The sequence below is a fragment of the Xenopus tropicalis genome, chromosome 4 (assembly GCF_000004195.4).
Source record: "Xenopus tropicalis strain Nigerian chromosome 4, UCB_Xtro_10.0, whole genome shotgun sequence".
In the NCBI taxonomy this organism is placed as follows: Eukaryota; Metazoa; Chordata; class Amphibia; order Anura; family Pipidae; genus Xenopus; species Xenopus tropicalis.
Genome location: NC_030680.2, coordinates 38789658 through 38803219, shown reverse-complemented (window position 1 = coordinate 38803219; position 13562 = coordinate 38789658).

The window sequence follows — 13562 nt, the reverse complement described above, 5'->3', positions numbered from 1 at the left end:
AGTTCAAGGGGGCCGAATACTTTTGCAAGCCACTGTATATTTATATAACAATATAAATTGCTTAAGTTGATTTTCATATTCAGTTATTTAGATTATTTATCAGCGGTTTCTTAAAGAGGTTAGCTATCTGATATCTTTGCTAACTGAAGTTTACTTGCAGTATAATTAAATCCTAATGATAGGTTGTTCTCCAGTTTCGAAAAGAGAATTATCAAGCAAATGGTTGCCAATGGAGATGGATTTTTTTCTTTTTGAGTAGGTTTTAATCATGCTTTGAGTTGATGATATACAAGTCTCTTATTGTTTTTAAATCATTTTGGATAGTTCAGATAAGTGTTTTCCTTTTTGAAGGTCTGCAGTTTCTTTTATTTTTTTTTAATTTTATTTCAGGTACTATTAAAAAGGCAATGTAACCTTTATATTATAAAGAAGGAAGAACTGCTGTAATTAAACTGTAGTTTAAATGTGTATATTGAATATATTCATTTTGTGTTCTAGTACTGGATTTATATATTTCTAATAAAAAATAATCAAAACTAAGAGGCATATTTATTAAAGGGTGAAAGTAAGAATTTGGAGTATTTTCCCCAAAAATTAAAATTACATTGTCAAATTACTAAAAGGAGAATACACAATGTTTTGGAGAATATGGTGAGAATTCTCTTCGCATTGTGTATATATTTACCTCTCTTCTCAAGGTGAAATTTCTCCAGTTATGAGTACAAGAACAAATTTTTGCCAAGAATAATTTCTTTTGATTCAGACAGGTGACCTACCGTTATAAAGAGGCAGCCACTGTTGCATCACATTATCTATGTCATCACCTCCATTTATGCATGTATATATGTATATTTTTATTTATATATCATACTTTGTCTGACATGACTTGTCCTTCATAAAGCCATGCTGATTACTGTGTATAATGCCATTCTCCAGAACAATGTGATCTCAGTTCAGTTCAGATCTTTTATTGTCATCTCAACCGCATACGAAACTTACACAGTGGGCCGAAAGTGTTACATTTCAGGCCCCAAATAAAGAAAGACAAAACACATATTTTAACAAAAAGTGAATACAGTATACAAAATAAAAAAAAAACAGCAACGGACCCATAAAAAAGGAACAACACACAGCACATTTTACAGCAAAAAAATCTATTAAATCAATACTTTTTCAATTTTCCAACGTGTCACCATAGTAGATTGGATAAAACCATGTTATTTTAATTCTGTTTCCAATTTTTTTATACAATAGCAATTTTGTGTGTTATTATAACAAAGTACAAATATTACTGAGCAAATATACAAATTCCTACATGAAAAAAAAGAAAACATTTAGGTTTTGGCACAGGACCCTACAAAAAGTTAAAAAACCTACCGCTTGAGGAACAAAACTGCTGTACAACCTGGTTGACCAAGCACCGATGCTGTGATATCGTTTTCCAGAGGGCAATAAAACAAAAAGTAAACGTAATTTAAAAGTATCTTGCATTGATGGGAGAGTCACTCCAATAATCTCTCCTGCTGTTCCCACAATCTTTTGCAACATCTTGTGATCTGCAGCAAAACAATTTCCATAAGACACAATAATCAAGTTTGTCAGTACACTCTCTATAACTCCTCTATAAAATGTAACAAGTATAGAGGGGGGTATAAAGGCTTGTTTTTCTCAACCTTTGCTGAAAGTAGAGCCTTTAATATGCTTGCTAACTAGAGAGGAGTATTTCCTAAAACTTCAAATACTTTGCCCACCAAAGATGTCAAATTTATGGGCCTATAATTGCCAGGCTGAGTTTGTAATCCCTTTTTAAAAATTAAAATGACATCAGCTTTCCTCCAATCATAGGTACCAGATCAGATGAACACCATAACTAAAATAACCCATAACTGCTGGTCTGTCCAGTTTTCTGAGAAGATTAATATGTATTACTTGCATAATAACTTGCTTAGTTTCAGGAATGCTTCTGCCATGAGGCAAGTTGAGAAACTCACCCCAGGTGGCAGCGCCCAGTAAGTTACATGGGACAGCAAAAAGATAGTCCTGGTAACTTAAAGAACTGAAATTCAATTTTTTTCCTGAGAAATGCAGCCCTTATAGTTTCAGGAATGCTAGAATAACCCATAACTGCTGTTCTGTCCAGTTTTTTGTGAAGATTAATATGTATTACTTGCATAATAACTTGCTTAGTTTCAGGAATGCTTCTGCCATGAGTCAAGTTGAGAAACTCACCCCAGGCGGCAGCGCCCAGTAAGTTACATGGGACAGCAAAAAGCTACTCCTTGTAACTTAAAGAACTGAAATTCCATTTTTTTCATGAGAAATGCAGCCCTTATAGTTTCAGGAATGCTTCTGCCATGAGGCAAGTTGAGAAACTCACCCCAGGCAGCAGCGCCCAGTAAGTTACATGGGGCAGCAAAAAGCTACTCCTGGTAACTTAAAGAAATGAAATTCCAATTTTTTCATGAGAAATGCAGCCCTTATAGTTTCAGGAATGCTTCTGCCATGAGGCAAGTTGAGAAACTCACCCCAGGCGGCAGCACCCAGTAAGTTACATGGGGCAGCAGAAAACTACTCCTGGTAACTTTTAATTTTTTCATGAGAAATGCAGCCCTTCTAGTGCAGAGAGCACTATAATACTCTGCACTAGAAGCAGCCCCACCTGTGACCCACTCTGACATGAAAAAAAGTAACGAGGAGGACGGCATCAACTTGGCTGCCTCAAGGCACCAAGGACACCTGAGATGACACTGCTTGGTTTCATATCCATATTAAGATGATTAGGGCATTTTCAGCAGTTCTTGGAGACAATGGCTTTTTTCTTATTACTTTTAAAATTTATATATATCTCTCCCGTTTTCTTTAGTAAAAACATGGAACTTTTTATGGAGGCAGAGTGCAGGAGGGGGATTTTTAGTGACATTAATGTCCAATAGGTTTTTTGAGGAAAATCTCAATATGTCACATGCTATTTAATGTCCCTGAATTATCCATTAATATCAACAGCTAATGGAAAATATACATAATACTGTACATGTTTACATACAGCTGCACTTAAACTAATAATTTAATCCCAGTATCCAGTAAAGCTGGCCATACACACACCAATATAATTGTACAAACTTATGCTTTCTTAGGATTTTCAGACTGAGTGTGGGCTCTGAATTATCACCCCAATAATTTTCGTACCATGGTGAATGGTCATTTAGTTGGTCGGAAAGGTTAGAAAATTTTTGTCCAGAAACGATATCAGACTATATCCTTGGGGGACATACGATGAATTTATAGGAAGTCACTTTCGCACATTTGTTGTCTGCCAACTATTTCATGTTCAGAACCTCCTCCAATTTTTTATTTTTAGGGCTGTATCCTGCAAGTTCAGTCAAAATCAAGTTCAGTCAAAATCATTGCATTTAAATGTACAAATGATATCTGAATGAAATCTGAACATGTATGGCCAATCTTAACTGACCTAACCTAGAAATCATTACTTACTTCTTGAACTTCATTTTTTGAGTGAGTATAAATGTGCTGGCAAGCTTCTACACACGACAATACATGGACATTCTTGTCAGTCTTTGCACAGATCTCATCAACTTGTTACTCAACACTTCTTTTGTTGGGGCTTGTCATGCTGTGTTTTCCTTATTATCTTTTCACGCTGCTCATAGCTTACTATCTTTTGACTCACAAGTGTTTTTACAACCAACCAGTTTTATACAATCTACAGAATTACAGAATCTTATTTTTGGCTTCCATTCTCTCCCTAGCTTTCGCAACACACTGAGTGCTTTGTCACCTTTGTATCTTGTTGTTCTATAGACAGAGTAACAAAACACGCTGAATGTCCCCTACATTAATTTAAACTCCTTATAGTTGTGCTTAGCGCTGATCAGTCCTTCCTGCCTTCAGTTCCAAACTGAGCGCTACTACTGACACAAAGTGCTGTGCGAACCCTGGAGCTACTGTCACCTCCTGCCCAGGCTGTAGCTCCAGGTTTCCCTCAGAGGCCTGTGTCACAGGCACAGCACACTTGCAGCAAAAAAATTTGGGCACAGACTTCACTTGCACGCCAAACACCAGAAATGACAGCAGGCAAACTGTGAAAATACACAACTGTGTCTGACTTGTGATGAAATACATCATATGAGGCAGATGCAGCACAATTGCAGCCAATTTAATGCCCACATTGCGCCCACAGTGTAAAAAAACCATTGCATTGTGTGGAACCATGGCGATTGCATCCAAAATTGCACTATGCTTGCTTTATCTAGGTAAGTGAATGCGCCCTCCAGTCTCCTTATCTCCTAGGATAAGACGGGAAAGCATTAATGAAGCCGATGTGTTCACTTTGGGTCCTTTCAGACTTTGAACACCAAACATATATTACAGAGTGGTCAAAGTTCCGGCTATGGGTTAGGAAAGGCAACGATTAAGATCCAAGGTCCAGGGAGAGATGTAGGTAAGGAATCCAAAGTACAAGCAAGGGTCATCCCCAGACAGTCAATACAATGCAGGGAAACAGATACCAGTTTGAATGCATGTAGAAATCAGGCATGTCTTTTTAAAGTGCTTGGTAAAGGCAGAAGTAATGCCCTGTGCACAGAAAGTAGTGCTCCAGCTCACTAGTGTGCTCATATGCATTCCTCACAATTACAACTAAACAATTACAGTGTAACTGTCACAACTAGATAAGCAGCAAGCACTCAGCATGGCATGACAGACAGAGCATTCTGCAGATGTGCAGGCAAAAGCACATCATCCTACAAATTATTGATTTTATAAATTCCATCATATTTATTACCACTATCTATCAAGTTCATAGAATAACTGTGCCTAGCTGCAGTAATATTAGCTAAAATCAGTTCCAGCTGGTTTTAGGACTAGTAAGGAGAGGGCCAGAAAATGTTCAACCCAAATTCAACCATAACCCTCTGCTTTCCAAACAGCAACTGACCCAGCCCAAAGTTCATTTCTTCTTTATGACTCACATTCAACCTTATTCCCTGTTTGATAACTGGGTGGGATCAGTCGCCACAGGGGAGGTGGCAGCACTATAACATCACCAAAGTGTAGGGGCCCTATAAATCCTGCAAATTTTGAAGACATTAATCTGCACTTGATTTACCTGTTTTGATGAATCTACGTGTCTTTAAAAAAGTGCATGGCTTAGCCAAGAAACGTATGCTCCACAATTTTATAACTCAGGTGGTGTATTAGACTTTACTGAAGCTCACCTCGTAAATTACATGACCCAGGTGCTCCATGCCCAGAGTCCTGCACAAACAAGGGAGTATACAGAAATTTCCCAATCCACAATAGCAACTTCACAAGGCAGTAACTCACCTGATATCAATAATGGTCCGGGTGCAAAAGTCCCGAACCCGTAACCATCTCTTAGGCTAATGCCAGACGAGGCATAGGGTGGATATTTTCGGCAAGCGGAAAAGCACTTGCCGAAAATACCGCCCTACGTCTCCTACATGTGCCTGCACCCGAATGAGTGAAATATGCTCGGGTGCAGGCACATGTAGCCAAAATACTCATAAAAACGCAAGACTTTCAAACTCTCGTGTTTTTATTCATATTTCCGCTACATGTGCCTGCACCCCAGCGTATTCTATTCATTCGGGTGCAGGCACATGTAGGAGGCGTAGGGCGGGAATATCCGCCCTACGCCTCGTCTGGCATTAGCCTTACAGTTGGGAGAAAAGCTCTTACAGTTCGGCAACAATTGATATGGCGAGCCTGTATTCTAGTATACCACATGATATAGGGATCGCTGTAGGAGAAATAGGTGTAAGGCATGTCAGTATTTGAAAGTTTCAAATGTTTTTACTAGTACACATACAGGTAAGGAGTATAATATTAAACAGTATTTTAACTGTTTATCTAAACAGGTAATATATTTAATAACATGTTCCTGTGGTTCCCAATATGTTGGGAAAAACCATACATAATGTCTCTACACGGATTTTGGAATATGCCTCGGCTTTAGAAAGAGGCGACTTAAGATCTGCAGTGTCTAAACATATTATAGAGAAGCAACGATGGGAAAGCATATTTTACTTTTCAGATAATTGATAAGCAAACCTTTCAGGCTAGGAAGGGAGATATGGAAAGGAGACTTTTAAAAAGGGAGGCTTTTTGGATCTTTAATTTAAACTCTCTGGATACTAAGGGGTGTATGTATAGGGAATGGGCATTGTCCTGTTTCTACTGAAACTTTTCTCCATCTCTCCCTCGCTATTTCCAGGTTTTCTTGTGATTACAAATATTAATAATTTTCTAATATTTTTGTAGCTTTACTTTTGATTTTATGTTTTTTTTGTTGTTATGTGCTGTTGTTTTCTTTCTATATATTTGGGACGTAAGGGTTAATATGCTCTTGTGGTAATTGGGGTTAATTTGTATGCGTATATAAAACCCCTCCCTAATATGGACTGTTGATGCTTCTGAAGAAGTGGCGGGATGCCACGAAACGCGTAAAGCGTAGGTCCATTGGGATGTACATGTGCCTTTTACTGTTGATGGAATAAAGACTGATTTTTATCCTCGTGGTGCTCCGCATGTAGCACACTTGGGCTGAGCGGTAAGTGCTCCTGTGTATTGTTCTTATCTTCCATACTCTGCCTGCCCTGTGCTGCCTGTGTGTGCCATACTCTGCCTGCCCTACATTGCCTGTGTGTGCCATACTCTGCCTGCCCTGTGCTGCCTGTGTGTGCCATACTCTGCCTGCCCTACACTGCCTGTATGTGCCATACTCTGCCTGCCCTGTGCTGCCTGTGTGTGCCATACTCTGCCTGCCCTACACTGCCTGTGTGTGCCATACTCTGCCTGTTATTGTTACTTTTTATTTTTTATCTTTCTATTCAGGCCTTTCCTATGTGTATTCCAGTCTCTCACAGCCACCACTGCTGCTGGAGAGCTGCTGAACAAAAAGTTACATAATTAAAAAACCATGCATAAAAAATGAAGACCAATTGCATCATACAAAAAATGTATTTGAAGGTTAACAAGCCCTTTAAAGGACAAGGAAAGGCTAAGTCACTTGGGGTGCCAAAATGTTAGGCACCCCCAAGTGACTTTAATCGCTTACCTTGTACCCCGGGCTTGTGCCCCTGTTAGGAGAAAACAGCACCAGCCTGGGATACCTGTAGCGAGTGCTTCCTCCTTCCTGCTTCGTTTTGCCGGGAAGCATGTAAACACATCCAACTTGGCCATTCTTTTTTCATATCTGAGAATTTTCATACCCTTTACCAGCTTATTCTTTTTTGGACTCTCTCTAATTCTGTAATATCCTGCTTGAGCATGGGAGTCCACAGAAGGGGGCACTTGCCCCCCCCCCCCTGGAAAAGTAGCAAAAAAAACCTCAGTCGGACTCATAGGCGGATTTTTTAATGTGCCAAGCCTCCCCAAACCTGCTTGGCACATTAAAAAAAAAAAAAAAAAAAAAAAAACCCTTACTCCGTTTCTGCACTGTCCTGGAAATAGGTTCCTGCAAGCCCATTTTGCTGTGCTCTGATTGGATCTTTCTTCTTGTGGATTCTCCAATCAGAGCACAGCTTTCTTGACAGACAGTAAAATTGACCAATCAGAGCACAGATGCACACAAGGATCGGGAGATTTTGCAAACTGGAAGCAGTGCAAAAAAGAAGACTGAAAAGAAGAATCTGCAGCTGTAACTTTACTTAAGAACCAACTCTCAACTTTTGCTGCAGATTTCATCCCACAGGTACTATACACAGGTACTATACCCAGGCACTATACCCAGGCACTATACAGTTCTAAAGAATCACTAGCTGACATTAAATTGTTTTTTGCCTGACCTGACATCTATAATAATTTATAATCTATCCCCTACCCTAACAGATGGAGGGTAAGTTAACTCTTTCCTTCTGACAAAGCTCATTGTGTGTTTGTATATTTGTTGTTGTTTTTTGCACTTACTATTTTTTTTTTTTTTGTCATTGTTTTGTTCATTTATAGTAAGTTACAGTGGGGCCAATGCTGTGTATCAGTGCCAGTGTTATAGTGCCAGGGCCGGAATATCTGCCATCTGTACCCACTGTGTTTCACTGTATATAATGTGCTGGGTTTGTAAATACGGACTGCGTCTCACTGTATATAATGGGGAGTCAGTACCCACTGCCTTTCTTGCTATAAAACTAACATTAACACATCTAAAGGGGAGGTTCACTTTTAAGTTAACCTTTAGTATGTTATAAAATGGCCTATTCCTAGCAACTTTGCAATTGGTCTTCCTAATTAATTTTTTTGAATAATTTGCCTCTCTTCTGCCTCTATCCATATTTCAAATGGGGGCCAAAAAATATTGCTCTGTGAGGCTACAATTTTATTATTATTATAATTTTGTATTACTTATTTTTCCAAGTAGGCCCCTTAACTATTCATATTCCCATCTCTTGTTTAAACCACTACCTGGTTGCTAGGGTAAATAATACCCTAGCAACCAGATAGCTGCTGAAATACCAAATTGAGAGCTGCTGAACAAAAAGCTAAATAACTGAAAAACCATTAAAAATAAAAGTGAATTTGAATGCGAACTACCCCTTTAAGCTAACTGATCACAAACACAAAGTCAGTCAGTGGGAACGGCAAGAGGTAGTTGGGAGGTTAACTTTTTATGCCAGCAGCGAATCCACTAAGTCTCACATTAGCTGTAGGTCAGTCTGTGTATGGGCCATCTTTAGCCTCCCCAAACGAAAAAGTCACCCTCCGCCTATGGTCGGACTTCTGACTTGCCGGCTGCAGCATCTCTCCGGCACTTCCCACTCGTGACGTCAGATGCAGCGCCACCTGATAGCAGCGCCACCTACGGCCGGCAGACAGTCCAGCGGCAGCTGTCTGAGGAGGGTCCATAGGCACTTACATGGCACAGGGTTATGTTGGGTTTGAGTGCAGCTGCTCAACCCTCATAAAATAAACCACTGTCTCCTGTGAATGTTTCCCGCACCGATGTTGTTTCCATACAGGTTGGAACTGGCCAGTGAGTCCAAACACAGGACTGTAATTTTAGAGGCGATCCCGGGATATTATTAGTTATATTACATATGTGCAACACTATATACTGTTCTACTCCAGTTGCCCTCTGTCTACATGTACATGTGCAGCACTATTGCTGCTCCTATCCATTTGCCCCGCTAAGAGAGAGTCTGTCCACCCCAAGCATTCCTACACATACACACTCCCATGCCTCCCCCCCAAATCCCAAACAAATGAAAGGGTGTCCCGCCTCCGGCCGCACAACTGGATGCATCACACCGGCCGCTCCCTGAAGCCCTTTCTGTAGCTCCTGTAGCCGCTCGGTACGACCCTCACACCCACCCCAGTTCCGTAAGCGCAGCTCCACTCGCAGCCCCTCTATCTGTACACATCTGCACCGTCCATGCCCCCTATTACTACAACCTTCACCTCAACTCCTCTCCCCGTTTCTCATGTGGCACTGTGAGGAGGTGGGCTTTTTCCTAGCAGGTACAGGCGCTGGACACGCCCCTAAGTGACTTCAAACTGTCCCCGCCCACATTCTGGTCACGTGACTGTGACATCACGACCTCCTGAAAGCCGCTCCAGTCTGGCACCCAGTGAGAGTTTACATCATGTATATGTATATATATATATATTTGTCTGTTGCAGGATGATGCTAGCTTACTTGCCCCCCCTTGGAAAATTTTCTGCGGACGCCCATGTGCTTGAGCACTGGAGACCAGCACTGCATAGCATATTCTAGATGGGCCTTACCCACAGTCCTGTGAATCTACTCCTCTTAAAAGAGAAGGAAAGGCAAAGTCACTTGGGGGTGCCAAAATGTTAGGCACCCCCAAGTGACTTAAATCGCTTACCTTTTACCCTGGCTGGTGCCCCTGTTTGGAGAGAACCTCACCAGCCCGGGGTAGCTGTAGCGCTTCTTTCTTCTTGCTACAGTGCGCACGCATGTGCAGTAGAGTGAGGAGTTGAACTTTAACAGAGTAGTCGGCTTTTCACTCTACTGCACATGCACCTGTCGTTTGGTCCTGGAAGGAGGAAGCGCTCGCTACAGGTACCCCGGGCTGTTTATGTTTTCTCCTAATAGGGGCACCAGCCCGGGGTACAAGGTAAGCGATTAAAGTCACTTGGGGGTGCTTAACATTTTGGCACCCCAAGTGACTTAGCCTTACCTTCTCCTTTAATACAGCTCAAAACCTTGTTTGCCCTTGCAGCTGCTGCCTGGCATTGCTTGCTACAGCCAAGTTTATTATCTACAAGGACTCCAAGGTCCTTCTCCATTATGGATTTGCCTAGTGCAGTCCCATTAAGGGTATAAGTGGCTTGCATGTTTTTTTTTAAATCCCAGGTGCATGACCTTACATTTATCAACACTGAATCTCATCTGCCACTTAGCCGCCTAGATTGCCAGTTGGTCCTGATCCTGCTGCAAGCATGCTACATCCTGGATGGAATTGTTTGGGCTGCATAGTTTTTCATCATCTGTAAACAGTGATAAAAACCTATGGGACCCCAGTAAGAACTGTACTCCAAGTAGAGAATGTACCATTGACAACCACCACCCGTGCACGATCCTGTAGCCAGTTTCCTATCCATGTTAAAACAACATTTCTAAGACCAACAGACCTTAGTTTAGAGAGCAGTCATTTTGAGACACTGTATCAAACTCTTTGGCAAAATCCAAATAGATCACATCTACTGCAACCCTGCTGCCCAACTTCTTACTAACCTCATCATAAAAAGCAATTACATTTGTCTGACTTAACAATACTTTATAAAACCATTCTCTATACTGCTCATAATGCCATTCTCTAAAACAGTGATCCCCAACCAGTGGCTCAGGGGCAACATGTTGCTCACCAACCCCTTGGATGTTGCTCTCAGTGCCCCCAAACCAGGTAGTTATTTTTGAATTCCTGACTTGGGGGCAAGTTTTGGTTGAATAAAAACAAGATTTACTCCCAAATAAAGCCCCTGTAAGCTCATAGTGTGCATAGAAGTTATCTAATAGCCAAACTTAGCCCTTATTTGGCTCCTCCATGAACTTTTATGATGCTTGTGTTGCTCTCCAAGTCTTTTTACATTTCACTGTGGCTCACGAGTAAGAAAGGTTGGGGACCCCTGCTCTAAAACATAATTTTGAATGTGATCCCTTAACAAGCCTTTAAACAACCTGCCCACCACAGTTGTCAAACATACTGGCCTATAATTGCCAGGCTTAGATTGCAATTCCTTTTTAAATATAGAAATTACATCAGCAGTGCTCCCTGTGCCAAAATGTTCACAAAATGACAGAGCATTTAAATATCACATAGTACTGCAATGTATTTGAAGCTGAAGTTTTTTGAAGTTTTTGTACTAAAAATCACAGAGAGGACCACTCCCTGCACTTCAGGTGCTAGTACTTGCCTGTGGAACTACACCCTGATGCAGTGATCCCCAACCAGTAGCTCGTGAGCAACATGTTGCTCCCCAACCCCTTGGCTGTTGCTCCCAGTGGCCTCAAAGCAGGTGTTCATTTTTTAATAACTTGGCTTGGAGGCAAGTTTTGGTTGCATAAAACCAAGTGTAAAGACAAACAGAGCCTTCTTTAGGCTGCCATTCCACATAGGGGCTACCAAATAGCCAATCATAGCCCTTATTTGGCACCTCCAGGTACCTTTTTCATGCTTGCGTTGCTCCCCAACTCTTAATACATTTGAATGTTGCTCACAAGTAAAAAAGGTTGGGGATCCCTGATGTATGGCCACATCTGGCATCATTTTAACACTGAACATTGAAAACAACACCAACTGGAATAAAAATGTACATTTTGCAATATTCTTTATTTATTCTTTATTACATTGTGGATTTTAATTTTTTATTACATACACTGTGCAATGGCGCAAACTATAACATTCGTAGTCTTTCTTCCACTACTGGAAATGGTCGCTAACCAGTTGTCACATTAGCAAAAGCTATATTAAATTCATGCCAAGGCATATGGTAGTTAAGACAAGAAAACCTGCAATGTTTAAGGAAAATAATAAAGGAACATTAATGTACTTGGTTATCATTTCACACACATCAAGGAGATACTAAAAGTCAGGTATTGTAAAGACCTCTGGTGTCTGTTTTGACAATAGAGAGGGGGATTGAGTCAGGAAGTGAATTTTACTCATAATACCAAGGCTCCAATATTTTGGCATGTTTAGCCTTCAATTTTGCTGTGGAGGCTGTAATTTTTTCCATTGTAGCTCTAAAATCCATTTGCTGTATTAGTTGCTAGTAGTGATGAGCGAATCTGTTCCGTTTTGCTTCGCCGAAAAATTCTCAAATCTTGTAAAAAATCAGCGAAACAGCGAAAAAATTGTCGCCCGCGGCTATTATTTTGTCACACGGCTATCATTTTGTCGCGTGGCTATTCATTTGTCGCCCGCGGCTATTCTTTTTTGACACCAGCGACAATTTTTGGACGTGCTGCGAATTTTTCTGCGGCAAATTTTTTCATCCGTTTCACGAAACAATCCACCAATGGCGAAACGCGGAAATTCGCCGCGAATCAATGCCTGGCGAAACATTTCGCCCATCACTAGTTGCTGGATATTAAGGGTTGCAAGTTGTTTCCAGACTTTTGCTATCAGAGAATGCTGGATTGAGAACATGGAATAACAGCTTTTTAGTTGCACTCGGTGTGCCCATCAGAGTTTTAGTAAGACTATTTGAGGTTGTACTGGTAGGTCACATCCAAGTCAGTTGTGTATTATATTGAACATCTCTGCGCAAAAGAGGGGCACTGCCTCCACATACAGTATGTAGAATTGTCTCCAGGATTGTGTTCATTAATGTGGGTTTATTAAAGCTATGGATTAAGGTATTAAGTGCCATGTACTAGTGATGAGCGATTTTTTTCACCAGGCATGGATTTGCAGCGAATTTCCGGATTTTGCCTTTGGCGAATTGTTTCGCAAAACGCCTGTGAAAATTCGTCGCACTGAGTTTTTATTTTGTCGCGCGTCAAAAAAGGGTACGGGTAACAAAAAAAAAATTGTCGTTTCGCAAATTTTCTTGCCGTTTCATGAATTTTATGGCTAAGCGAAACGGGACAGATTCGCTTATCACTACCATCTACAAGTCACTTTGTGTGTCTCTATGTGTATCTCTATGTGGTTTGTACAGCTTGTTGCTCCTTTACGGGCCTAAGGATATATTGCTATTGCTGAGTTATGAATTGGAATAGAGCCATTTACAGATATATGAGAATTTATGTTCCTATTTAATTTGTAGCTGTTGTTTGTAGCATTTGGAGAGGATTTGCTTGCTATCCCTTGTCGAGTCCTAAATAGGTATAAAATATTTGGGAGGATATTCATTCTTTTTTATATTGCATCCAAATGAGGATATGGTCTTTGTTTTCCACCTAGTGCATTCTGTTTCCACAGTGGTATATACTGTATATATGCTTGTTGGATCTTTGGGGAGTTTTATGCCCAGGTAAGTAATGGGTTTCCAGTCAAAATAATAACTATGTTTATAACCCTGGAGTAAATGTTGGATATTGATGGAGAGCGCCTGTGTTT